Source organism: Rhinopithecus bieti, unplaced genomic scaffold (assembly GCF_001698545.2).
Source record: "Rhinopithecus bieti isolate Rb0 unplaced genomic scaffold, ASM169854v2 scaffold_19018, whole genome shotgun sequence".
Lineage (NCBI taxonomy): Eukaryota > Metazoa > Chordata > Mammalia > Primates > Cercopithecidae > Rhinopithecus > Rhinopithecus bieti.
Genome location: NW_016809658.1, coordinates 1,315,886 through 1,341,773, shown reverse-complemented (window position 1 = coordinate 1,341,773; position 25,888 = coordinate 1,315,886). Strand labels below are relative to the sequence as shown.

Genomic DNA, 25,888 nt, shown 5'->3' with positions numbered 1-25,888 from the left:
CTCCACATTTATTCTAGTCAAAGGCCTTGGATCCCAGACCAATCGCATCATAAACTGATTGTATGACTTGAACAAGATGCTTAGTTGTTATGAGCCACAGTTTCCTCATTTGGAAAATGCAGATTCTAATAATAATAGTAACTATCTCACAGGGTTGTTATGAAAATAAATGATCTTCCCGTTCAAAGTGCTTTGTAAAGAACTAAATGCTTGTTCTAATGTGCTATGCAAATACTTTCGGGCTATATGGACAAACTGCGTTTGCATGCCTGCTCTGTGCAGAGCGATGGCTACACGGAGAGTAATGGGTGTACAAAATGGATATATTACACAAATGATAACATTATTATTATACAAGATAATGCTTGGTGCTTGCCCTCAAGAAACTTACGGACAGACCAGGCACAGTGGCTCACGCCTATAATCCCAGCACTTTGGAAGGCTAAGGCAGGCGGATTACAAATTCAGGAGATCGAGGCCATCCTGGCTAACATGGTGAAACCCCATCTCTACTAAAAATACAAAAAATTAGCTGAGTGTGGTGGCACGCCTGTAGTTCCAGCTACTCAAGAAGGCTGAGGCAGGAGAATCGCTTGAATCCAGGAGGCGGAGGATGCAGTGAGCCGAGATTGCGCCACTGCACTCCAGCCTGGGCGACAGAGCGAGACTCTGTCTCAAAAATAAAATAAAATAAAATAAAGAAATTTACAGACAATATAAAAAGAAAGGCTGGGTGTGGTGGCTCATGCCTGTAATCCCAGCACTTTGGGAGACTGAGGCAGGAGGATCACCTGAGCCCAGGAGTTCAAGACCAGCCTGGGCAACCCAGTGAGGCCCCATCTCTACAAAAATTTAAAAACATTAGTCAGGCATGGTGGGCACATCTGTACTCCCAGCTACCTGGGAGGCTGAGGCAGGAGAATCACTTGAGCCCAGGAGGTTGAGGCTGCAGTGAGCCGTGATTGTGCCACTGCACGCCAGCCTAGGTGACAGAACAAGACCCTGCCAAAAAAAAAAAAAAAAAAAGAAAGAAAGAATGGGCAGGTATGTGGAAAAGATAGTTCCAATACTGTTTCAATACTGTTTCACTGTAGCTCATATCAGATAATTTACCATTTAAAAATATAGGATCATGGGCTGGGTGTAGTGGCTCATGCCTGTAATCCCAGTACTTTGGGAGGCCGAGGCGGGCACATCACGAGGTCAGGAGATCCAGACCATCCTGGCTAATGCGGTGAAACCCCATCTCTACTAAAAATACAAAGAAGTAGCCGGGCGTGGTGGCGGGCGCCTGTAGTCCCAGCTACTCGGGAGGCTGAGGCAGGAGAATGATGTGAACCCGGGAGGCAGAGCTTGCAGTGAGCTGAGATTGCACCACTGCACCCTAGCCTGGGGGACAGAGCAAGACTCCGTCTCAAACAAAATAACAAAACAAACAAGCAAAAAAATAGGGTCATCTGTGCTGTTCATTATTATAAGAATGTTTGTCTCATCTTCCAAAGTAGATTGCAGGCTCCTTGCGGGTAAGGCCCATGTCTTCTTTTCCCTCCCACAGCAACTTATATGGAGTTCAGAAAAACCATGTCTGTTACCATTTATGGAGGGCTCTCTGTGGACTAGGCACTTTGTTAAGATCTTTTTTTTTTTTTTTTTTTGAGATGGAGTCTCACTCTGTTGCCCAGGCTGGAGTGCAGTGGCATGATCTTGGCTCACTGCAACCTCTGCCTCCTGGGTTCAAGCGATTCTCCTGCCTCAGCCTCCCAAGTAGCTGGTACTACAGGTGTGTGTCACCACACCTGGCTGGTTTTTTGTATTTTTAGTAGAGACAGGGTTTCACTGTATTAGCCAGAATGGTCTCGATCTCCGGACCTCATGATCCACCCGCCTCAGCCTCCCAAAGTACTGGGATTACAGGTATGAGCTACTGTGCCCAGCCAAGATCTTTCAGATATATTATATTATGGAATCTTTGAAACTATCCTATGAGGTAATTTTATTTTATTTATTTATTTTATTTTATTTTATTTTATTTGAGACAGAGTCTCGTTCTGTTGCCTAGGCTGGAGTGCAATGGCGCTATCTCGGCTCACCACAACTTCTGCCTCCCGGACTCAAGCGATTCTCCTGCCTCAGCCTCTCGAGTAGCTAGGATTACAGGTGCCCACCACCACACCCAGCTAATTTTTGTATTTTGTATTTTTAGTAGAGATGGGGTTTCACCATGTTGTCCAGGCTGGTCTTGAACTCCTGACCTCAGGTGATCCACCTGCCTCGGCCTCTCAAAGTGCTGGGATTACAGGCATGAGCCAGCATGCCTGGGCTTTATGAGGTAATTTTATAATTTCAGTTTTACAAATGAAGAAACTGAGGCACAGAGTGGAATAGCTTTCATGAGGCCTCTCAGCTGCTGAGTGGTGGGATCAAAATTTGAACCTTGATTTATCTTTTCAACCCATATTCTTCTTTAAAAATAATTTTTATTGTGTATCTTTGAGGTTTACAACATGCTGTTATAGGATACAGATATAGATAGTAAAATGGTTACTATAGTGAAGCTGATTAACATATCTATCATCTCACAGTTACTTTTTTTGTGACAAGAGCAGCTAAAATCTACTTACTTAACACAAATTTCAGAGCAATGCGATTTTATTAACTTAGCCCTAATGTTATACATTAGATTTCTAAATGTGTTCATCCTGCACATCTGCTATTTTGTGTCCTTTGACCTACATGTCCCCATTTCCTCTCCCCCTCCCCCTTGCCATGGTAACCACTGTTTTATTCTCTGTCTCTGTGTAATTGAGCTTTTTTTTTTTTTTTAAATCCACGTATAGGTGAGATCATGCAATATTTTTATTTCTGTGTCTGGCTTAATTCGCTCAGCACATGTCTTCTAGGTTCATCCATGTTCTGGCGCAAATGACAGGATCTCCTTTTTTAAGACTGAATAATATTCCTGTGTGTGTGTGTGTCTGTGTGTGTACACATCATATTTTCTTTATCCATTTGTCCATAGATGGACATTTAGGTTGTTTCTATACCTTGGCTATTGTGAATAATGCTTCAAGGAGCATGGGAGTGCAGATGTGTTTATGAGGTGGTGATTTCATCTCCTTGGGGTATTCACCCAGATGAGAAATTGCTGAAAAGCCCATATTCTTAATGACTAGGCTGGGAGTTTTGGAAATTTGTTGACTGGTTGCTAAACTAATCTCGCAGCCTGGAGTACTTAGTGCTGAGCTTAAGAGGAGGTGTGAGGTAAGGTATTAGAGAGCTCTGAGGGGTGACAGGGAGGTTTTGGGCTCTTATCATGTTTCTGGGGGACAAGAGGATAAGAGCAGATACAGGAACGCCCTGAGAGCTTTATCTCTAGGACAGGCCCCTAACAGGACCTGTGACCTTTGCAAGAGAAACGCGGCCACTGCCAACCTGCAGCTTGGTAGGAAGTGAGCCGGTGGATAAACACTCCAAGTTCTCTCTCTTTCACCCTTTGATTTCCTGCCACTCATATCGGTTTTATCCAACCAGATGCCAAAAGGTGAGGGAGTCAGCTCATGCTATCAGCAGCCTGGACACAGAGCAGACAAGGATGAATCTGAGGGGCAAAGAGAGCATCCTCTGCCTTTATCCACAGATGTACTTAGAAACTGCTAGGAACACAACCCACGATGCTATCCATAGGGAAATATCTAAATAAACTGTGATGTGTCCATGCTAGGAAATCCTAGGCAGGAGCTGAAAAGACAGAACAGGTCAATAGTTATGGTGTGGAGAGATTGCTGAGACCTGTTGTTGAGTGGTGAAGCAAACTGCAGAAAAATGCCTAGAGTAGGATGGCATGTTTGCAGTACTCACCAACCCCCCAACCACGTACACTATCATAAGTCTATTAAGGTGCAGCGCGGTGGCTCACGCCTGTAATCCCAACACTTGTGCGGTGGCTCACGCCTGTAATCCCGACACTTTGGGAGGCCGAGGCAGGCAGATCACCTGAGGTCAGGAGTTCCAGACCAGCCTGGCCAACGTGGTGAAACCCCATCTCTACTGAAAATACAAAAATTAGCTGCGCATGATGGCGCATGCCCGTAATCTCAGCTACTCTGGGAGGATGAGGCAGGAGAAACGCTTGAACCTGGGAGGTGGAGGTTGCAGTGACCCGAGATCACACCATTGCACTCCAGCCTGGCTGGTAAGAGCGAAACTTTGCCTCAAAAAAAAAAAAAAAAAAAAAAAAGGTCTATTAAATGCCCCATGTCTTTTATGGTGTTTTGTTATATGTATATGTCCATATGCAAAGTTTGGAATAATATACATCAAACTGGTAAGAGTGGTTTGCTCTGGAGAGGTGGGAGGCGGTTCAAGATTCCGGGGTTGGTCAAAGGGGACTTCAGTTGTAGTAGATAGTACTGGCTGCTTAATAACAGCCATTTCCCACTCACCCCCTTCTTTAATGCTAGCAACTCAAGTCTTGTTCAGGTATCAAAAGGCAGCATTGTGCTCAGGGAAGGTAGGTCCAGGTGTCAAATCATGATTGATCTAAGCCAAGTATGCTTATACCACTCCCCTTTGCCTGTGATTTGTCTAGGGGTAGACATGTGACCTAGTCTGCTGTTGACTTTTTTTTTTTTTTGGCTTCCAATTCTGTTTTAATTTTGTTTCTTTGTATGTCTTTCCTTAAATATACAGTCCATCACCTTGGCTCAGTGCATGTCACTAACAATTCTCCAAGAATTTCATAGTTTGGACCTCAGTGGCTTGGGTGGCCCCAGATTATCCATGCAGGGAGGCCTGCACCTGTGACAGTCAGCTGCAGCAGGGGGCTGTCCATCTTCTGTGCTTTGTGGTACATATCTGTGTTGCCAAAGCAGCGGCCCCAGTACAGCAAGCCTTCCTTCTTCTGCTTCTCCTTCCAGCAGTTGTTCCAGAGGTTGGCGATATAATCATCTTCCACATTCGGTTTGACTGTTTGGAGGCTGGAGCCTGTGTACTCCTCGGAGAAAGTGCTCAGGTGGTCAGTGACTCGCCTGTGATGTGGCCCACAGACAGTCTTGGGCTCAGACTGTAGGGTAGACTGGAGACCATGAGCTGGCTGAGAGCTGACACGAGGATGAGGATGGGCATCAGCTGCACAAACACCCCTAGCCGGCGGTCACTCTGTTTCTCCCTGGGGCCCTGCCTTTGTTGGGAGGTATATGTGGCCATTGCTGTAGATGTGGACTTTACTAGAAGGGAAGCCACTGCCAAAGAACATGTTGAAGAGGTGTTCGGGGGAGATGTCAGCCTCAAAGCCGCGGTGGAAGTCCCCTGCCGATGCCGGGCCTGGCTGCCTGGCTCCTGTTATCGCCGAAGTGGTCAAACTGCTCTCTCTCCCCTCTCTCTCTCTCTCTCTCTCTCTCTCTCCCCCTTCCTCCCTCCCTCCCTTCCTTCTTTCTTTTCTGAGACAGTCTTGCTCTGTCGCCTAGGCTGGAGTGCATTGCTCGATCTCAGTACACTGCAACCTCTGCTTTCCGGGTTCGAGCAATTCTCCTGCATCAGCCTCCTGAGTAGCTGGGATTACAGACATGGGCCACCATGGCCGGCTAGTTTTTGTATTTTTAGTAGAGACAGGGTTTCACCATGTTGGCTAGGCTGGTTTCAAACCAGCTGGTCTCAAACTCCTGACCTCATGATCTGCCCACCTCGGCCTCCTAAAGTGCTGGGATTACAGGCATGCCCCACCGCGCCGGGCCATACTGCTTCCTCTTCTCCGGGTTGCTGAGTACTGTATATGCTGTGCCAATGACTTTGAAAGCTTCAGTGGCGCCAGGTGCATGGTTCTTGTCTGGGTGGAATTTGAGGGCCAGTTTGTGGTAGGCCTTCTTCAGGTCCTCATCTGAGGCCCCTCTACTCGCCCCCAGGATCTCATAGTAATCCTTACATTGCTTGACCCTTTCCACAGCTGCAACTCCTTCTGCAGTGTAGCCTTTGGTGGTCTCTCCTCCTCCAGCTTCACCATTGGCCTAGGGAGCATCAGTCCCACCTGCTTTCCTGTGGGTGGCATGGGTTGCGTCTGTGGGTTGGGGCTAGTCACCAGCAGTTTGTGGTTCCTAGTTGAGGGACTCCATCAAGATGCAAACTCGCGGCATTGGGTATAGCCACTGTGCCTTCTCCAGGAAGAGGAGCGCCTGGTCGGGCTGGTTGTGCCGGATGGCCTTGAGGGCAATGCTGGTATAGAGCTCGGCTTCATCCTTGTTGGATTACATGGCAGAACCAGAGTATGGAAACTGCTGGTGACTTTTAAGAAGTATTTTTGTTGCTGTTGTTCTAATAACAGACAGGGTATAGTAGATGAAGTAAGTAGATGAAGGTGAAGAGTTCTGCTTCTCCCTTTCCTTTTTGCCTTGGGATGGAGTTTTTGGAAATGTGATGCTTGGAGTTACAGCAACCATCTTGTGACCCAAGGGAAAAGGCCAGGAGAGGCCGGGCATGGTGGCTCACGCCTGTAATCCCATGACTTTGGGAGGCCGAGGCGGGCAGATCACAAGGTCAGGAGTTGAAAACCAGCCTGACAAACATGGTGAAACTCTGTCTCTACTAAAAATAAAAAATTAGCTGGGTGTGGTCCGAGCACCTGTAGTCCCAGCTGCTCGAGAGGCTGAGGCAGGAGAACTCCTTGAACCTGGGAGGCAGAGGTTGTGGTGAGACAAGATTGCGCTCCTACACTTCAGCCTGGACAACAGAGCAAGACTCCATCTCAAAAAAAAAAAAAGACCAGGAGAAATGGAGAAATGTAGAGACATCAGCTTAGCATCTTATTTTTTGTTTTCGTTTGTTTTGTTTTGTTTTTTTTTGAGACGGAGTTTCGCTCTTGTTGCCCAGGCTGGAGTGCAGTGGCATGACCTCAGCTCACCACAACCTCCACCTCCCCAGTTCAGGCAATTCTCCTGCCTCAGCCTCCTGAGTAGCTGGGATTACAGGGATGTGCCACCACGCCTGGCTAATTTTGTATTTTTTTTTTTTTTTTAGTAGAGGTGGGGTTTCTCCATGTTGGTCAAGCTGGTTTTGAACTCCTGACCTCAGGTGATCCACCAGCCTCCGCCTCCCAAAGTGCTGGGATTATAGGCATGAGCCACTGCACTCTGCCTTTTGTTTGTTTATTTATTTATTTATTTATTCATTTATTTATTTATTTTTTGAGACAGGGTCTCTTGCTCTATCACTCAGGCTGGAGTTCAGTGGCACCATCATAGCTCACTGCAGCCTCAAGCTCCTGGGCTCAATCCATCCTCCTGCTTCAGCTTCCTGTGGTGGAAACCACAAGTGTGTGCCACCACACCTGGCTAATTTTTTATTTTTTATAGAGTTGGGGGTCTGACTATATTGCCCAGGCTGGTCTCAAATTCCTGGGCTCAAGCAATCCTCCTGCCTCAGCCTCCCAATCTGCTGGGATTATAGGCATAATCCTGGCCCACCCCAGCATCTTGATACCTTCTTCCTTTTCCAAAGCAGAAACTGTTTTTCTCCAAACTTATTGTTACCTGAGATATGTAAAAGCCTTTGTTTCTTAAACTACTGTTAGCCAGGTGTTCTGTTACAATAAAACACATCCTAACCAACATAGCAGTTTAATCTGAAGTGATGTATTTTATTTATTTATTTATTTATTTATTTATTTATTTATTTATTTATTTATTTTGAGACGGAGTTTCACTCTTGTTGCCCAGGCTGGAGTGCAATGGCGCTATCTCAGCTCACCACAACCTCTGTCTCCCAGGTTTCAGTGATTCTCCTGCCTCAGCCTCCCGCGTAGCTGGGAGTACAGGTGCGTGCCACCACGCCTGGCTAATTTTGTATTTTTAGTAGAGACGTGATTTCTCCATGTTCGTCAGGCTGGTCTCGAACTCCCAATCTCAGGTGATCCACCTACGTCGGCCTCCCAGAGTGCTGAGATTACAGGTGTGAGCCACCAAGCCCAGCCCTGAAGTGATGTATTTTCTCAGTAGAATGTATTCATGCATTACTTGTGTAATTACACATTTTTTGAAGGAGGGTAAAACCCCTTAGGCATTTGTACTTCATCTTCAGAGTTGACCTGATCCACCTTCTGCTGCCTCTCTGACTCCCTCTACCCTTCAGGGCTCTTGTTTGCCTCTGCTGCTGGTCTCTGGGCTGCCAGCTGAATTGCTTTGATTGACAACTCAGGTGTACAAGACTTTTGGAATGCACACTTTAGCCTTCCTGGGGCTGCTCCATCCTTCGTACTCCCTCAGGCTGGGGGACCCACTGTTTGGGGCTGCCCTTTCCACGGCACTTTCTTCAGGGAGGGACTTGCCTTTTGGTAATTGACCCCCCCTCGCCCCCACCACTTCTCTTCTGGGGAGATGGAAGAGCTGCAGCATAGGAAAAGCTGGGGAATAGGCCCAAAGCCAAGGGTCCCAGAGTCCAGGTGGGATTCCTTTGGCTCTGGCCCTAGGCCTGGCAACTGAATATTATAGAGAAACTCATTCTAGGTTTATCCAGGGGTTCTTGCATCACCTGTGATTTCTGAGGATGCTTTTAAATCACTAGTATTCACTGCCTCTACTGGAAATTCTGTACACTGGATTTTATTCCCCTCAGCTATGAGGGCTTGTGAAAATATCTTAAAGAGTAGAGTAAGTAGCTTGGGCAGGCTTGCATTTGTGGAAGGCCACCCTCATGGATGGAAGACTGGTGGGAGGCCCTTGTGATAGGCTGAGGAAGAGAGGCTGAGGTTTTAGTTGGGGCCCAAGTTGGGGATGGAGGGGAGGAGATGGGTGTGTTTCCCCCTTCCCTTCTCTGTGGGTAATGCTCCACATATGGTGGCAAGGAGAGTTTTCTGCATTCTTCAAAGCACGAGCAGAAATCTTTTGGACGCTGTTTCCACGGGTGTTTCGGGGAGCTCTCTGTAATAAGGGTTCCCTTTGTGGCAGCTGGCAGTCAGTTCCAAGCTCATCATTTTGTTGCAGCAGGACTTGGCAAGGGCATGGGAGAACAGGACTTCTGCTGTTCCTTTTCCACTCTGAGCTCTGCACCCCTACCTATGAGGGCTACCTCTTTCCTCCATCCCGTTCCAAATGTCTTCTTCCTGCTCGTTCTTTTGTCCAAACCTGTGGGAGGCTGCATTCAAGTTCACAGAAAAGGGGTACCTGTAGTCAAAAAGGGTAGGAGGATGGGAGGAGAGGATTAAGGAAAAGCCAACTTTTGCCTCAGATGCCCGGCTGCTTTATTATGCATGCTTTCCTCTTTCTCACTGTTTTTTGGAAAGGCTGAAAATAAACACTTTTGTAATACTGACTTGTAGTTCACACTTTCCTGACAAGTTACTCAAACTGCAGCCACAGCCGCTTAAAGAGAAGCTTGACGCAAGCCTTATTCAGCAGGCGCTTTCTAATTCAGAATGTTCCGAGGCAGTTGATCTTGTTACTTCTAAACTAGTGAAGGGGCCGAGGAGGGGGCACATTGCTTAACCTGGGAGCCCTGGGCCAGCACTCACCACCAGCGAGTCCACCAGCATCTCTATCACAAAGTCAAGCTTTTGAGACTGCTGGGTCCTCAGGGCTGTTACTCAGCACACTTATTCAAGAAATGTCACAGAGTCATCAAAAATCTCACTTGGAAGAAACTATGAACATCTCTCAATTCAAGATCCTTTTCCTGTAGGCCAGAGAAGTGACTTTCCTGCTTAAAATGAACAGAACTATTAGTGGAGGAGCCAGGGATACAGCCGCAAACTCTGGAAACTTCCCATTGAGCCATGCTTTGTTAATTTCATGGATTTGATTTATTACATTTCAGTTTTTATCACAAAACCTTTCAAACATACACGAAAGTTGAGAGAAGAGTATAATGAACATCTGTGTACCCGTCACTCAATGTCAATACCAGTCGCTGATTCGATGTTGTCTTATCTAGTCCCCATTTTCCCCTACTGCAACCAGATAGACATCGTAACACTTTATCCACGAGTACAGCAATATGTGTCTCTAACAGAAAGCTTTAAAAAATACTGTAACCATAGTTACCATTATCACATCCACAAAATTAGCGTTATTTCTTAGTGTCATAATACCTTCGAACTCAGTTTTCTCCGGTTGTGTCAAAAATGTCTTTTTGCAGTTTGTTTAAATGAGAATCCAAACAAGTCCACACATTGTGTTCGCTGACATTTTTTAAGGGCTTTTATACTGTCATGGTCCCTCCCCTATACCTTCCCCTTGCCATTTGTTTGTTGACATAGTTGGGTCATCTGTCCTTCAGAACTTCCCACGTTCTGAATGTGGCTGGTATATTCTGCTAGTGTCCTTCAACCTATTTTTCCATCCTGTTTCCTGTACATTGGTGCTGAAGATGTAGACAACAGTGATTCTCAGCTGGGGGAGACTCTGCTTCCCTCACCTCCCAGGGGACACTGGCAATGTCTGGAGACTTTTGGTTGTCACACCTGGGGGTGGGGGTGCTACAGGCATCTAGTGGGTAGAGGCCAGGGATGCTGCTAAACATCCTGCAGTGCACAGGACAGCTGCCCACAAGGAAGAATTGTGTGTCCCAAATGTCAGCAGTGCTGAGGTTGAGAAACCCTGACCGGGAGACTTGAGATTCAAGTTTTGCTTTTTTTTTTTTTGGCAACGATATTTCATAGGTGGAACCGTGTACTTCCTGCTGCATCGTTATCAGGAGGACACTGTGTCTGATGTTAAGGTGATGTTAAGGTTGATCAGTGGATTCAGGAGGTGTCAACCTCACACATCATAAAATTAGCCAAATGGGCATGTTTTGAGAGTAAAAGGGAGTGCTATTAATAGATGAAAACTGGGAGTGTTTCTGGCAAACACAGACATGTGATTATCCTACCCATTGATTTTTCAAGAACTTTATTCATCTCTAATGAATTTTCTTTCACTTTTTCCCCAGTTTTAATCAAAGTTACATGGGCACATAATTTTTTTATTTTAAATTAATATATTTTTAAGAGACAAGTTCTCACTCTGTTACCCAGGTTGGAGTGCAGTGCTTGATCATAGCTCACTGTAGCATCAAACTCCTGACTTCAAGTGATCTTCCCACTTCAGCTTCCCAAATAGCTAGATAGATGCGTGTCACATGTCTGGATAATTTTTTTTCTTTTGTAGAAACAGAGTCTTGCTACGTTACCCAGGGTGGTCTGGAACTCCTGGCCTCAAGGGATTCTCCTACCTTGGCCTCCCAAAGTGCTAGGATTACAGGCATAAGCCGCCATGCTCAGCCCACGGGCACATAATTTAGAGAGCCACATAATTCTCCTACACGTGTTGCTGCAGTAATTTCCTTATTCCTCCCTATTTTCCTTTCCTAGGAGGCAACCACTTTCAATTCTTTCAGCTGATTCTTGTAATATTTATCCTCACACATCCTAATTTGCTTAAATTGCTACTTCATGGTTTTTCTGGTTTTGGCATTTTAAAAGGACTTCTTTCTAAAGAATATAATTTACCTTTCTGACAGTGCTCTCCAGCCCCCTGTACGAGCCTTTCTTGACCTTTCATGTTCTCAGAACAGTGAAATTCTAGTTTTAGCTGTCTGCTTATATTTAAGAGTAGAGTATTAAAAAGCCAAATGGAGGCTCTGATCTTATGAGTGGAACTTGTTGACTGCTGTCTTCCCCATAGGGTTATCTGGCTCTGCTACCTCCAATGTCAGGATGTTTGAGTATTTCTTCTTGGGCCAGTAAGTCTTCCAGTCTTCTGCTCAAGGAGATAGACCTGGCTGCCAGTGTCCTGGGACCCGGGGTGGGGGCTAAAGAGCAGTGAGTCTCAGCATTCATTCTGTGGACTTTCCTTTTTTTGTTGTAATTCCTTGCCATCCATGGTGCCCGCTGTCCTCCAGTCAGTCCTTAGAAGCTCCATTAACTTCCTCCAGAGAATAAACCTTAAGCCTAGTGGCAGGATTGTGGGAGGGCAGTTGCTCAGTTGCACGGAGTTGGGGAAGGCAGCTAAGGATCAAATTGTTATTTTTTTTAAAAAACAGCTTTATGGGGATATAATTGACATAAAATAAATGTGACTTATTTAAAATGTACAATTTGATAAGTTTTGACATATGTATACACCCATGAAATTATAAACAGTCAAGATAATGAGCACCTGGGCACGGTGGCTCATGCCTGTAATCCCAGCATTTTGGGAGTCCAAGGGAGGAGGATGGCTTGAGTCCAGGAGTTTGAGAACAGCCTGGGCAACAAAGTGAGACCTCCGTCTCTACAAAAAATTTAAAAATTAGCCAGGCGTAGCCAGGTGTGGTGGCTCACGCCTGTAATCGCAACACTTTGGGAGGCCAAGGCAGGTGGATCACGAGGTCAGGAGATCGCGACCATCCTGGCTAACACAGTGAAACCCCGTCTCTACTAAAAAAAATACAAAAAATTATCTGGGCGTGGTGGTGGGTGCCTGTAATCCCAGCTACTCGGGAGGCTGAGGCAGGAGAATGGCGTGAACCCAGGAGGCAGAGCTGGGAGTGAGCCGAGATTGCGCCACTGCACTCCAGCCTAGGTGACAGAGTGAGACTCCATTTCAAAAAAAAAAAAAAAAGAAAAAAATTAGCTGGGCGTGGTGGTGCATGCCTGTAGTCCCAGCTACTCAGGAGGCTGAGGTGGGAGGATCACTTGAGCCTGGGAGGTTGAGGCTGCAGTCAGTGAGCTGTGATCACACCACAGCCCTCCAGCCTGAGTGACAGAGTGAGACCCTGTCCCCCACCCCAAAAAAAAAAAAAAAGACAGTGATCATATTAGTTGCCCCTCAAGTTTCCGCTGCCTACTCAGGCAACTGCTGATCTGCTTTCTGCCACTAGATTGGTTTGCATTTTCTAAGATTTTATGTAAATGTAATCATATAGTACTTGCTCTTTTTAGTGGGGAGGGATTCTGCCTTTTTTCACTCAGCATAATTACTTTGAGATTCATTCATGTCGTTGAGTATATCAATAGTTCATTCCTTTTTATTGTTAAGTAGTATCTCGTTGGATTAATACACCAAAATTTGTTTATTCATTTAGTTGTTGATGGATACCTGGATTGTTTCCAGTTTTTGGTTATTACAAATAATGCTGCTATGAACATTCATGTTCAGGTCTTTGTGTGGACATGGTTTTTCATTTTTCTTGGGTTAACACCTGGGAATGGAATGGCTGAGCCATATAGCAGGTGCATGTTTAACTTTTTTTTTTTAGTTGAACTTTGAACAACATGTTTAACCTTTAGTGAAACTGCCACACTGTTCTCCAAACTGGTTGTACCATTTCATATTTCCACCAGCAGTGAACCAGAAAGTTCTAGGTTGCTCAACATCCTTGCCAACATGTGATTTGGTCAGTCGTTTAAATTTTAGATATTCTAATGAGTATGTAGTGGTATCTCATGGTTTTAATTTGCATTTCCTAATGACTAATGATATTGAGCATCTTTGCATGTGCTTATTTGCCATCTGTATATCCTCTTTGGTAAATTGTTCAAATCTCTTGCCCATTTATAAAATTTGGTTGTTTTGTTTTTTTATTGAGTTTTGAGATTTCTTTACATATTTTGGATACAAATCTGTTATCAAATGTGTGACTTGCATATATTTGCTCCTAGTCTGCAGCTTGCCTTTTCATTCCCCTAACAATGTCTTTTAAAGAGCAAATGTTCTCAGTTTTATTTCTTTTTTTCTCCATAAGAGATTTTAGAATCTTCCATAAATGTTCTTAATTTTGATGAAGTCCAATTTATTGATTTTATTTTATTGATTTTGCTTTTGGTGCTGTTTCTAAGAAATATTTGCTTAACCCAAGGTCACAAAGAGTTTCTCTTGTGTGTGTGTGTGTGTGTTTCCTTAGATATTAATAGTTTTAGGTTAGGTCTGTGATCCATTTTGAGTAAATTATTTTTAATTAATTTCTTTCTTTCTTTTTTTTTTTTTAAGAGACAGAGTCTCGGCCGGGCGCCGTGGCTCACACCTGTAATCCTACCACTTTGGGAGGCCAAGGTGGGCGGATTGCCTGAGCTCAGGAGTTCATGACCAGCCTGGGCAACACGGTGAAACCTGGTCTCTACTAAAATATAAAAAATTAGCCGAGCGTGACAGCATGTGCCTGTAGTCCCAGCTACTTGGGAGGCTGAGGCAGGAGAATTGCTTGAACCCGGGAGGCAGAGGTTGCAGTGAGCCGAGATAGCACTGCTGCACTACTCCAGCCTGGGTGATAGAGCGAGATTCTGTCTCCAAAAAAACAAAAAAAAAAAAAAAAAGGAGACAAAATCTCACTCTGATGTCCAGGCTGGAATTCGGTGGCATGATCATAGCTCACTGCAGCCTTGAAGCCAGGGGTGAAATGGTCCTTCCACCTCAGCCTTTGGAGTAGCTGGGACTACAGGGGAGTGCCATGTTCCTGAACCATTTTCAGTTAATTTTTTCTGTGTAGTGTGAGATGGGTCAAAGTTCTGGGTTTTTTTTTTTTCTTTTTTGTACATGGATATCCAATTATTTCAACACTATTTGTCAAAAAAGACTGTTTTCCCCATCAAATTGCCTTTGCACTTACGCGAGTTACTGTTTCTTAGTCTCTAATCTATTTTTCTATTTGTCTCTTTTGAATTCAGTACCACACTATGTTGATTATTGTAACTTATATTAAGTCTTAAAGTTACATAGGGTAAATTCTCCATATTTATTCTTCTTTTTCAAAGTTGAATTGGTTATTCCAAATCTTTTGCATTTCTAAATGAATTATATTTTTATTTTTTATTATCTTTTTTTTTGAAACAGAGTCTTGCTCTGTCATGCAGGCTGGAGTGCAGTGGCACGGTCTCAGCTCACTGCAACCTCTACCTCCCGGGTTCAAGCCATTCTCCTGCCTCAGCCTCCCAAGTAGCTGGGACTACAGGCATGCGCCACAACACCCGGCTAATTTTTTTCTTTTTAGTGGAGATGGGGTTTCACCTTCTTGGACAGGCTGGTCTTGAACTCCTGATCTCAAGTGATCTGCCCACCTCAGCCTCCCAAAATGCTGGGATTATAGGCATGAGCCACCATGCCTCCCTCCACCCCTAACCCCACCCCCCCCCGCCAATGCCATGCGTGCCCAAACACGGCTCACTGCTAGCCTCCACTCCTGGGCTCAAGTGATCTTCCTGCTTCAGCAACCTCCTCCACCCCTAACCCGCCCCAAGGCCATGAGCCCACCGCGCCTTTCCCTAAATGAATTATATGATCAGCTTGTCAATTTTTAAAAAACATCATTGTTAAGTAAAAATGAATCATATAATGTAAATGTAAATGTTATGTTACATTATGTATATTTAATGTGTAATATAAAAATATAAAAAGCCTGCTGGGATTTTGACTTGGATTTATTATAGCTATAAGCAAATTGGGGAAAAATTTACATCTTACCAAGTTCAGTGTTGATATAAGTAGTAACAGCAGACATTCCTTTCCTTGTTCTGATATTGGGGAAACAGTCAAGTCTTTCACCATTAAGTATGATGCTAGCTGTAGGGTGTGTTCATAGTTATCCATTATCAGATTTAGAATTCCCACTGTTCCTAGTTTGTTGAAATTTTCATCTAGACAGAGTCTTAAATGCTTATTTGAGCTGGTCACATGGTTTTTCTTTAATTTGTTTGTTTGTTTTGTTGTTATGTTTGAGACAGATCTCACTGGGTCACCCAGGCTGAGTGCAGTGGCTGTGATCTTGGCTCACTGTAACCGTCCACCTCTGGGGTCAAAAGATTCTCCTGCCTCAGCCTCCCAGTAGTGTGGTTTACAGGCACCGTCCACCACACTCTGGCTAATTCTTTGTATTTTAGTAGAGATGGGTTTCACCATGTTGGCAGCTCTGGTCTTGAACTTCTGACCTCAAGTGAGCCTCCCGCCTTGCCTCCCAAGTAGTGCTGGATTCAGGTGTGCCCCACACCTGACCTTTATTTGTTAATTAGTGAATAAATTATTCAAATGCTTTTTTTTTTGGAGCAGGGTCTCACTTTGTCTCTCGCCACCGCTTACTGAGCTGGAAAAACCTCCGGGGCTCAGGTGATCTTCCTGCTTCAACAACCTCCCTCCACCCCTAACCCTGCCCAATAGCTGGGGGACTATTAAAGCATGTGCCACTGTGCCCGGCTAAATTTTTTTTTTTTTTTTTTTTTTTGTAGAGACGGGTTTCATCCAGTTGCCCAGATTGGTCTTGAACTCCTGTAGCTCAGCAATCCTCCCACTCGCCTCCCAAAGGCTGGATTACAGGGCATGAGCCACCATGGCACCAAAGATTTTTCTTTCCTTTTCTTTCTCTTCTTTTCTTTTCTTTTCTTTTCTTCTTCTTCCTTCTTCTTCCTTTCTCTCTCTCTCTCTTTCTCTCTTTCCTTCTTCTTCTCCTCCTCCTCTCTCTCCTCCCTCCTCCCCCTCTCCCCTCCCCATCCCCCTTCCTCCCCTCCCTCCTCCTCCCTCCCTCCCCTCCCCTCCTCCCCTCGCCCTCCCCTCCTCCCCTCTCCTCCCCTCCCCTCCCCTCCTTCTCCTCCCCTCTCTCCTCTCCTCCTCTTTTCTTTCCTTTCCTTTCTTTCCTTTCTTTCTTTCTTTTCTGACGGAGTCCGCCTCCGTCCCCTGGGCTGGAGAGCAGTGGTGCAATCTCGGCCCACTGCAACCTCCACCTCCCGAGTTCAGGTGATTCTCATGCCTCAGCCTCCTGAGTAGCTAGAACTGCAGGCACGCCACCACGCCCAGCTAATTTTTTTGTATTTTTAGCAGAGACAGGGTTTCACCATGTAGGTCAGGTGGGTCTTGAACTCCTGACCTCAGGTGATCTGCCTGCCTCGGCCTCCCAAAGTGCTGGAATTACAGGCGTGAGCCACTGTGCCCCACCCTGAAATTTTTCAAATGTTAAAGTAATCTTGCAATTGTGGGATAAAGCCTTCTTGGTTAAAATATATGATTCTTTTTGTATATAATTGAAATCAATTTGCTAAAATTTTGTTTTAAGAAATTTGCACCTACGTTCGTAAGTTTTCTTTTCTTTTTGAGACGGAGTCCCGCTCTGTCACCCAGGCTGGAGTACAGTGGCGTGATCTCGGCTCACTGCAAGCTCTGCCTCCCGGGTTCAAGCGTTTCTCCTGCCTCAGGCTCCCAAGTAGCTGAGATTACAGGCATGTGCCACCACGTCCAGCTAATTTTTGTGTTTTTAGTAGAGACAGGGTCTCACCATGTTGGCCAGGCTGGTCTCTCGATCTCTTGACCTTGTGATCCGCCTGCCTCGGCCTCTCAAAGTGCTGGGATTACAGGCGTGAGGCACCTGGCATAAGTTTTCTTTTCTTGCAATGTCTTTGGTTTGATTCATAGAATGCTGACCTCATAGGATTCCCCCGCCCCACCCCCGCTTTAGCTTTCTGGAAGAGTTCATGTAGAATTAGTATGACCTCTTTAAAATGTTGGTATTATTATTATTTTTTTCTTCTGCTTACTCTGAGTTTCACTTTCCTGTAGTTTCTTAAGAAAGAAGGAAGCTGAGGTTGTTGATTTGAGCACTCTTTTTCTCCTACTTTAGACAGTTGAGTGCTATGGATTTCCCTCTAAGTTCTGCATTCCCTGCACCCCACCCATTTTGATATGTTGTGTTTTCTTTTGCGTCAGTTCACAATGCTAATTTGTCTTTGATTTCTTCTTTGACCCATGGGTTAAGAAGTGAGTTATTTAGTTTTCAAACATTTGGGTGTTTTTGAGATTTTATTTATTTATTTGTTTATTTGTTTGTCCAAGAGGCATTTTGTTTGTAAATCTCTATTACATATCTAGAAAAGAATGCTAGAGGGCCGGGCGCGGTGGCTCAAGCCTGTAATCCCAGCACTTTGGAGGCGCCGAGACGGGTGGAATCACGAGGGTCCAGGAGATCGAGACCATCCTGGTAACACCGTGACACAACCCCACATCTCTTACTAAAATAATACAAAAAAAACTAGCCGCCATGGGCGAGGTGGCGGGCGCCTGTCAGTCCCAGCTACCCGGGACGGCTGAGGCAGGGAGAATGCGTTAAAACCCGGGAGGCGGAGCTTGCAGTGAGCTGAGATCCGCCATGCCACTCCAGGCCCTGGGCGACAGAGCGAGACTCCGTCTCAAAACAAAAAAAAAAAAAAAAAAAAAAAAAAAAAGAAAAAGAATGCTAGAATTTTCCCTCCTGTGTGTTTTTGTCTTGCTTCTTCATGGTCCATGATGCCAGCTGAGGCTGTCAATACAATGAAACCAAACTGGTGGGATGGAAGAAGATTACTCTGCCATTTTTCTGGATCTTTGAGTTGCACATCAAATCTGGGGCTGATCACGCCACACTTGTTTAGCCTGCCTGTAAGGCAGCTCTTTGATCATCAATGATTTTAATTTTGCCAATGTAACCATGCTTCATCATCACAGTGAAAAACTGGACGATGACTTCGGAGCACAGCCTAATAAGAACCTGAGTTCGTGGCCTCTCTTTTCAGCATTGTTGATGCTCTTGAGAGCATCAGCCTGAACATTTATGCACACCATTGTGGTGGTGCAGAGAGATGAAGGAAGGAGGACGGGAGGGGAGAGCACACAGTGTTACTGAGATATATTTTTCTTATTGATTTCATTTTGGTCACAGAGCATACTTTGTATAACTTGAACCATTTAACATTATTGAAATTCATTTTATGGCCCAGAATTGGACTATTTTGGTAAATGTTTTTTGTGTACTAAAAACAATGTATATTCTGCCAATCTTGGGTGGACCTGGAAACTTTCTCAAGTCAGTAAGCCGGGGCACTCAAAGAGCTCATTTTGTTTATTTCCTGTCTCTCAGGAATTGGTATACTTCATTGCCTTATACTCAATGTCTTCAGAACAACTGTTTCATATATTTGTCTATTTTATAAGTTGCATTTGGTGGAAGAAGAGTAAATTTGGTCTGCTATTCCATCTTAGCCAAAGTGGAAGTCTCTTTGAACTGCTTTTTAATTGAGTTTTCAACCAATATTCCTTTGCTAGCCCTACCTTAACCTTCCACTTCCAGAAGTAGCTGGTACTGACTATTCCTGAACCTTTTCGGTGTTGTTAGATGTCAGTTGTGTTGTTTCTTGGCTTTTCTCACTGCTGATTGTGGAATCTAATAAATACTCTAGCAGAGTCATTAAAGCAGTGCTGACACTACACAGGGGACCCTGAAATTAGACAATTATGGCTGGCTGAAACAGGACCTCAAACTCATATACCAACAAGGGCTCTCTAGGGAGAGAAAATGATTGAAAACATGGGTGCAAGATAACTGGAAGGGGTGGGGATAAACACAACTCAACTTGTTTAGGCAACTCTGCTCCCATCTCTTGTGACCATGGAAGAAAGGCCTGGTGCTGCCAGATCTTCTAGGAAAGTTTCAGAGAAGCTGGAAACCCACATAACTTTATGTAAAATTACCCTTTCTTTCTTTCTCTCTTTCTCTCTTTCTCTCTTTCTCTCTCTCTCTCTCTCTCTCCTCCCTCCCTCTCTCTTTCTTTCTTTCTTTCTCAGAGTCTTGCTCTGTCACCCAGGCTGGAATACAGTGGTACAATCTCGGCTCACCGCAACCTCCGACTCTCTGGATAGAGCCATTCTCCTGCCTCAACCTGATGAGCAGCTGGGACTACAGGCGCGCGCCACCACGCCCAGCTAGTTTTTGTATTTTTAGTAGAGACGGGGTTTCACTATGTTGGCTAGGACGGTCTTGATCTCCTGTCCTTGTGATTCACCCGCCTCGGCATCCCAAAATTCTGGGATTACAGGTGTGAGCCACCGCACCAAGTTCAAAATCACCTCTTTAAAAAATCTTGACAACTCATCCAAATTTAAAAGAATGTCAAGGGCCAAATGAAAATCCACCTAAGGATGGGATGACAGCTCAGGATTTGCATCTCTGTTTCTCTTTCGCATTTTCCTGCTCCATTATGTAGGGATGTGGATATTCACTGGCCTTTGGGGACTAAGCGTGGCTGAGTCTCTATGGGTAGCAAGGAAAGGGCAGACTTTCTATGAAAACCAACTGAATCATGGAATGAGAGAGCTGGAAGTGACCTTAGAAAAATGTGGTCAAACCCCAGGATGTTACGCAAGAAGCACCTAAGGCTTAGAAAAGTCAGGTGACTTCTCCAAGTACAAAGACTATATTAATTAATAGTTGGGCTGAGTCTGCATCTAGTTGCCTAGCCAAATTTTCTTTCTTCTCTGTTCCATGAGAGCAAGAGATATGTCAGTATCCTTAATGCAATTATTGGTGCATAGTAGGTATTCAATGAATATTTGTTGAATTAAAAACATGTACTGAGTTGCTTTCTATAAAATTAGCATGTGCTGTCTTTATCAGTTAGGATATGGTGTGACTACATACAACAGAAAATCCCCAAAACATTAGCTCATATACAGTAAAGATTTATTTATCTGTGAAAGAAATTTGGACCTTTACGGTGACAACAATGTTCTCATCTCCTCTGGTTCTGTTTTACCATTCTTCGTGTATGGCTTCCATCCTTAAATTTATCTTATGATACTGAAGCTATAGCCATACAGCTCAACTAAATTCCAAGATGGAAGAATGTAGAATGCATCCACGGCAAAAGGTTTTCCTGGAAGTTCCACGCGACTTCCACTTAGATCTCATAGTTTGAGACTTAGGTAAGTGGCCACATGTGGTTCCAAGGGAGGTTAGGAAAAGGAAGTTGGATACATTGTCTCCTTTAATAAATCTGGGTTTTGTTAAAGAAAGAGGATGGAATGGGTATTTAGTAGGCAACTAGCAGTATCTGCTGGAATTTACAAGTTGATTATTGATTGAAATATTGTTTCCTGCAGTTTTGATATGCTCAATAATCAAAACAAAAATATGTAAACTTTTAAAGATATTTATCAGAAGATATTCAAACAAAAAATACTGGTTTAGTTCAGATAATATTCTGATGCTCTGGTTAAATCATTTTAGAAAACACTGTTTTCCATAATGGTTGAACTAGTTTACAATCCCACCAACAGTGTAAAAGTGTTCCTATTTCTCCACATCCTCTCCAACACCTGTTGTTTCCTGACTTCTTAATGATTGCCATTCTAACTGGTGTGAGATGGTATCTCATTGTGGTTTTGATTTGCATTTCTCTGATGGCGAGTGACGATGAGCATTTTTTCATGTGTCTGTTGGCTGTAGAAAACACTGGTTCAGTTTTAGCTCATGGTAGTTCAGTAGGATTTTACTGGTTTTCGTGGAAATCCTTTTGGATGAGTCCACAATTTAGAAAAACATAATGTTGTATTTCAGTTCAGTACTCGGTTTCAGAAATGAGTGTAATCTCTTTGAATTTTTGGTTCATAATTTGAGTCAACTCCAGTTCCTGGTTCTGATGTATCTACCCAAACCCTAGAATTTTGTAGTTATGGCTTAGAAACACAGACATGGGCCAAAGAACTGGTATACACTGAGGCTGGAGTTTATTAATACTACATTTCTTATGTAGGAGCTAATAATCCTAATGGCTTTGAATGACTCTAAATTTATCTCTGTGATTTGGCATGACTAAGGGTCTCACTCATGATAGATGTGCCAAAATTAACACATTAGCCTGTTTTATACTTGTTCTATGATATAAATGCACCTAATTGAAAATGTCTCTGTTCTTACTCATAAGTTTTGCATTCCCATGGTTTGAGATTTCTTTTACCATGTTAGTTCTAGAACACTATTCTGGATTTTGTATGGTGTCTCAGAAAATACACTTAAAAATTAGAGGTTCAGGCCGGGCGCGGTGGCTCATGCCTGTAATTCCAGCACTTTGGGGGGCCAAGGCGGGTGGATCACAAGGTCAGGAGATCGAGACCATCCTGGCGAACACAGTGAAACCCTGTTTCTACTAAAAATATAAAAAATTAGCTGGGTGTGGTGACGGGCACCTGTAGTCCCAGCTACCGAGAGGCTGAGGCAGGAGAATGGTGTGAACCCGGGAGGTGGAGCTCGCAGTGAGCCGAGATCGCACCACTGCACTCCAGCCTGGGCGACAGAGCCAGACTTTGTCTCAAAAAAATAAATAAATAAATTAGAGGTTTAAGTTCTAATTTTTTTTTTATGGGGGCTAAGGAGGTACCATACATTTCAGAAGGAGAGTGTATGTGGGGAATGAGAGGCTCCTTCTCCAGGGAATCTCGATCCAGGGATCAGGGACTGGGCAAAGGTGGCTCAGCACTGCCAGATATCTGGAGTACACTACAACATTTTAACTAGAAATTAGAGATCTGAGTTCCTATGAAAAACCCTGATATGTACATATCAGCCAATAACTTAAAAAATTAAAATCAACAAGTGGGTCACTACTGTGCTGGCCAAACAGTACATGTCTATAGGTTCAATTATTGAGCTGCTGGTTTTCAGGGTCTGATTTCGACACTCCCTATTTTTAATATGTCCTCCCTGTCCTCTTCTATGCCTTACTTGATGATTCTGCCCTTATTCTTTTGGATAAAAATGTTGATAAAATATTTGAAAGTAGCTTCTTCCTTTTATTGATATCATAAAATTGCCTGTTATGATTCAAAATACATTGCCTAAGATGGAAACTATATATATCTTCTCATTGTCTAGGAAAGAATAACTCAACAAGGGGATGATGGCAATGAGGCCAGGAACCCAATTCTCTGGGTATGACTGTATGCTTCTCTCATGGTCATTGGCCACCCCTGTGAGATTTATCTAGTCAAATTTGCACATGTAGCCATTGGTCATAAAGTAGAACAAGCAAGAGGCTGTAAACGATGCACTACAATCCACCTCACACTATCAACCTGGTAGAAGTCTGCATGTTTATGTGTTACTTATTTGTTTTCCAAAATGCATTCAACGAGTGGCAGCTGTGTGTGTGCTAGATCTGTGGTAGGGTGACAAGTGGAATGTAGAGTGGGTACATACCCTCCACTGTACTGTACTTGTTTATTTTCAAAATTTGAATTAAACAGAAAAAGCCCATTGCCCTCTGGTCATAAGCTGTGAGATGGTGAGCCTAGAAGCCACCAGCAGACATAGTTCCTTCATCAGCAGAAAGATGGTGTGAGAGAATAAAGCCAACATGCTGAGAGATGCATTATCTTTCTCCTGGATACTGCAAGGGCTTCCTGACTTGTCTTCCCGTTTCTGCCCTTGCTCCACAGTCTACTTCCAACACAAAAACTGGAGTGATCTTTAGAAACAAAAGTCAGATGTCACCTCCTTGCTTAAAACCCTGCTTCGGGCCGCGAGTGGTGGCTCACGCCTATAATCCCAACACTTTGGGAGACCTAGGCGGGTGGATCACCTGAGGTCAGGAGTTCGAGACCGGCCTGGCCAACCTGATGAAACCCCGTCTCTACTAAAAATACAAAAATTACCTGGGCATGGTGGTGGGCGCCTGTAATCCCAGCTACTTGGGAGGCCGAGGCAGGAGAAGCACTTGAACCTGGGAGGTGGAGATTGCAATGAGCCGAGATGGTGCCATTGCACTCCAGACCGGGCAACAGAGCGAGACTCGGTCTCAAAAAAAAAAAAAAAAAAAAAAGCTAACACCAATATACATTTTCTATGTGCCAGGCATTATTATAAGTGCTTTATGTGTATTCACTGATTTAATCCTCACAACAGCCTTATGAGGTTGGTGCTATTATTATCCATTTATTAGATGAGGAAGCTGAGTCATTGAGATATTAAGTAAACTACTCAAAGTCTCACAGTTAATAAGCATGGGGCCACAATTAAAACTCAGGCGTTATGATTTCAGAGTCCACTGAAATCATAATGAAAGGTTTTCAGATGATAAAAAACCCACCTCAAATTGGTTTATGTAAAAAGTAGAACTTACTTCCTTCTATCACGGACCAGTCCCTGGGGAGACCTTGCTTCAGGCCTGGTGCTATCCAGTGTGCCGTCAGTATTTGGTGCCCTTCTCTCTCATCTCAGCCTCATTCTCAGGCAGCCTCTCTGTGTGTGGTGACCGCAGCAAGGCTGGGTCCACATCATTTTCAGCTTCGAGTTTAGAAGAGAAAGAAGCTTGTGCCAATAAGTCTCAGGACTGAGTCTCGGTGATCCCAGTGGGGTGCCTGACTCATAACTGAACATTTCACCCTGGGGCCGGGATAGAATATACTGATTGGCCAGATCATGGTCATGTGACAACCTGTTCGACTATGGGTTGGGGGATGGTGTTGATTTTGCATCACCAGCACCATGTAGGCCAAGAGTGGGTGAGGAGCTGTTCCACCAAATATAAACAGGGTGCTATTACAAATAAAAGGATGGCCGGGCATGGTGGCACACACCTGTAATCCCAGCACTTTGGGAGAGCAAGGTGGGCAGATCACCTGAGGTCAGGAGTTCGAGACCAGCCTGACCAATATGGTGAAACCCTGTCTGTACTAAAAATACAAAAAAAATTAGCCAGGCATGGTAGCAGGCACCTGTAGTCCTAGCTACTCCAGAGGCTGAGGTAGGAGAATTGCTTGAACCCTAGGGGTGGAGGTTGCAGTGAACTGAGATCATGCTACTGCACTCCAACCTGGGTGACAGAGTGAGACTCCATTAAAAAAAAAAAAAAAAAACCCAAAAAATCAAAAAACAAATAAGTGGGTGGATATTGGGCAAGGAAAAATATTGGATGGCCACTATAGGCAAGCACTGTGTTTTGTTTGCTTGTTTTTTTTTTTTTTTTTTTTTTAAGTTCAGCTTTTATTGAACACGTTATAAAAGAGATTTAGTCAAAAAGACCAAAGCCCATGTCATCATCAGACTCCTCGGATTCTTCTTTCTTTGCTTCCACTTTCTTCTCCTCAGCTGGAGCAGCAGCAGTGGAGGGGGCAGGACCTCCTGCTGGTGCAGCACCAGCTGCTGGAGCAGGTCCACCAGCCCCTACATTGCAGATGAGGCTTCCAATGTTGACATTGGCCAGGGCCTTTGCAAACAAGCCAGGCCAAAAAGGTTCAACATTCGCACCGGCTGCTTTAATGAGGGCATTGATCTTATCCTCCGTGACGGTCACCTCATCGTCGTGCAGAATAAGGGCCGAGTAGATGCAGGCGAGCTCGGAGACGGAGGCCATAGCGCGGGCAAGTGTGGGGCTGGCGCTGCCGGACGCGGTGCTAGTCGCCGGAAGAAGTGAGGGCCTCACCCCAACGCGGCCTTAGCTCCCTCGGAAGGACTGAGCACCTTCGCGGCAGCTGAGGAAAGGGGTGTTGTTTGCTTGTTTTTTTTTGTTTGTTTTTGTTTTTCACAAATGAGGAACCTAGGGTTCATAAATGCTAAGTGATTTTCCCAGGACTATAGGCCTAGAGCATGGCAGGGCCGGGATTTGAATCCCAAAGCTTTTGTCTTGGGAAGACAAACTTGGCCGGGTGCGGTGGCTCACGCCTATACTCCCAGCACTTTGGGAGGCTGAGGTGGGCTAATCACCTGAGGTTGGGAGTTTGAGATCAGCCTGGCCAACATGGTGAAACCCTATCTCTACTAAAACTACAAAAATTAGCCGGACATAGTGGCAGGTCCCTGTAATCCCAGCTCCTCGGGAGGCTGAGGCATGAGAATCACATGAACCCAGGAGGTGGAGGTTGCAGTGAACTGAGATCTCACCACTGCACTGCAGCCTGGGGGACAGAGAGAGACTCTATCTCAAAAAAAAAAAAAAAAAAAAAAGACAAACTGGAAATGACAGGAATGGTAGGTGTCAGGGTAGTCTTCGGGGTCCAGGGACTGCTTGGCGCTCTGTCTATTCACACCATCACTTCTTTTTCCTGCCTTTTAGCTCAACCCTGAGGGGCTCCAACTCCAGGACCCCAGAACTGGTTTTCTTTAAGAAAGGATCCGGAAGGTGACTGGGAGGTGAAGGAGTGGAGCTTCCTTAAAATGGCAG

General features: G+C 44.6%; 2 pseudogenes across 1 annotated transcript; both read right to left on the bottom strand.

Moving 5' to 3' along the window:
* Positions 1-4,773: 4,773 nt before the first annotated feature.
* LOC108540820 (dnaJ homolog subfamily B member 12-like) lies at positions 4,774-6,251 on the bottom strand (annotated as a pseudogene).
* Positions 6,252-24,678: 18,427 nt separating this feature from the next.
* Positions 24,679-25,219, bottom strand: LOC108540819 (60S acidic ribosomal protein P1 pseudogene; annotated as a pseudogene). Its single transcript, XR_001888777.1, has one exon. The product of XR_001888777.1 is annotated as a 60S acidic ribosomal protein P1 pseudogene (transcript).
* Between the last annotated feature and the right edge of the window lie 669 nt (positions 25,220-25,888).